Raw genomic sequence first — 2761 nt, 5'->3', positions numbered from 1 at the left:
TTTTTTGAGACGGAGTCTCGCTTTGTTGCTCAGGCTGGAGTGCAGTGGTGTGATCTCGGCTCACTGCAGCCTCCACCTTCCAGGTTCAAGCAATTCTCCTGCCTCAGCCTCCTCTGTGGTTGGGACTACAGCTGTGCGCCACCACACCTGGCTAATTTTTGTATTTTTAGTAGATACAGCATTCCACCATGTTGGCCAGGCTAGTCTTGAGCTCCTAACCTCAAGTGATCTGCCCTCCTCGGCCTCCCAAAGTGCTGGGATTACAGGCGTGAGCCACTATACCCGGCCACATCAATTGATTTTAAAATATGAAACTAACCTTGTACTTCTGGGATTAAGTCCTACTTTTTATGTATTGCTCAATTTAATTTGCTAATACATTAAGGATTTTTGCAACAGTGTTAAAAGGAATATTAGTCTATAGTTTAGGTTTTTTTTTTTTTTCCTTATAATGTCTTTGTCAGGTTTTCCTATCAGGATTTGCAGACTTCATAAAATAAGCTGGGAAACTGTCTCATCTTCTTCTATTATTTATAAAGTTGAGTAAGATTGGCATTATTTCTTTCTTAAGTTTTTTATAGAATTTACCAGTGAAACTACCTAGTCCTGGTGGAGTTTTTTCTTTTCAATTCAGTAGGAAGGTTTTTTGGCAACAAACCTACTTTCTTTTATAGATTTAGACTTTTCAGATTTTATTTCTTCTTATCTCCATTTTAGTATGTTGTTTTTTTCAATGATTTCTCCAAGGCCCCTCAGGAAGGAATTTAGAACAAAAAATGATGGTCAGAATTCAGTCCTCAGTTCTCCTTTATCTGAGGCCTGTGTGATAGCTGTTGCCATTTTTCATCTGGTGGGAGTTTCTGACGAACAACTCAGGAACATATGTTAAGATGTTATCTTTTACTTTCCATGGGACACCAAAATACCTTGTGACTCTGGCTTGCTTGGGAAACTGTTTTTACTATCTTCTTGCTTATCAGGTAACTCATTTACTTTTCAAGGCTAGCTGGGTGCCTGGACCTTCCCTCAAAGGGACTCAAAATGGTTCCTTTACTTCCATGCTGAGGGGGGCCCAGCAGGTCCTTGAAAGGGGTCGCTGTTCTATCTCAATCTTTTTTTAGGTATTAAGTTCAGAATCACACATTGCTTTTGTCAAACCTATTTAGTCTCCTTCAGTCTAGAAAAGTTTCTTAGTCTTTCATCAACTTTAATGGTGTTGACACATTTGAAGATTAAGGGCTAGAATTTTTTTTTTTTTTTTTTTTTTTTGAGATAGAATTTTGCTCTTCTTATCCAGGCTGGAGTGCAATGGTGCGATCTCGGCTCACCGCAACTTTTGCCTCCCAGGTTCAAGCTATTTTCCTGCCTCCAGAGTAGCTGGGATTACAGGCATGCACCACCACGTCCCACTAATTTGGTATTTTTAGTAAAGACAGGGTTTCTCCATGTTGGTCAGGCTGGTCTCAAACTCCCGACTTCAGGCAATCCACCCTCCTCGGCCTCCCAAAGTACTGGGATTACAGACGTGAAGATGTGAGCCACCGCCGCCCGGCCATTTTTTTTTTTTTGGAGACAGAGTCTTGCTTTGTCACCAGGCTGGAGTGCAGTGGCACAATCTCGGCTCACTGCTGCCTCCACCTCTGGGGTTCAAGCAATTCTTCTCCCTCAGCCTCCTGAGTAGCTGGGAGTACAGGCGTGTACCATCACACCCAGATAATTTTTGTGTTTTTAGTAGAGACAGGGTTTCACCATGTTGGCCAGGATGGTCTTGATCTCCTGACCTCGTGATCCGCCTCCCTTGGCCTCCCAAAGTGCTGGAATTACAGGTGGAAGCCACCACGCCTGGCCCTGGCTACATATTTTGTATAATGTCCCTCAATCTGGGTTTGTTAGGTATCTTCTCAGGACTAGATTTGTGTTGTTCATATTGGCAGAGACATCATAGAAGTAGTGCTGTGTTCTTCTTATTGAATCCTATTTTGTGTCACAAAATTTTGATGTTTTTCATCACTATGTTCACTTGCTCAATTAAGGTACTTGTAGGCTTTTTATCTTTATAATCAGTAAATATTTTGAGGGACAGTACTTTGAAACTATGTAAATATCTTATTGTTTACTTTATCTGCTGCTAATGTAGCCACTCCAACTTTCTTATTACTCATTTCAGGCAAATGTTTTTCTATTATTACTTTCAACCTGTCTGTGTCTTTATATTTAAAGTGTATCTCTTGTAGCCAACATAAGCATCTCTAATAGACTTTTTTATCTAGTCTGACAATATCTGCATTTTAATTGAAATATTAGTTCATTTACATTTAATGAATTCTTGATATGGTTGATTTTAAGTTTTTCATCTTACTATTTTTATTTTGAGCCATCTGTTATTGTTCCTTTCAATCTGTTTTCTTTTTCTCATTTGGATTAATCAAATGTTTAGTTTTTAATTTTAGTTCTTCAGTTGGCTCTTTCCCTATACCTATGTATTATTTTTAAGAGGTTGCTTTAGGGTTTACAGTATGCATCTTTCACTTACTGCATTGGAATATTATACTATGCCTCATAAAACTTAACTATATCATGTTATTGTTTTCTGGTAGCCATCGGTTCCGATGAGAAGTATACCATCATCCCTGTTGTTCCTATGTGTATAATGGTGGTGGTTGTTTTTCTGACTTCTTTCAATGTTTTCTTTTTTAGCTTTGATTTTCAACAGTTTCCCTATCATGTACATAGAGGTAGTTTTCTTTATATTAACCATGCT

The sequence above is a fragment of the Colobus angolensis genome, unplaced genomic scaffold, assembly GCF_000951035.1.
Source record: "Colobus angolensis palliatus isolate OR3802 unplaced genomic scaffold, Cang.pa_1.0 Scaffold313, whole genome shotgun sequence".
In the NCBI taxonomy this organism is placed as follows: domain Eukaryota; kingdom Metazoa; phylum Chordata; class Mammalia; order Primates; family Cercopithecidae; genus Colobus; species Colobus angolensis.
This window is presented reverse-complemented; position numbering follows the sequence as displayed.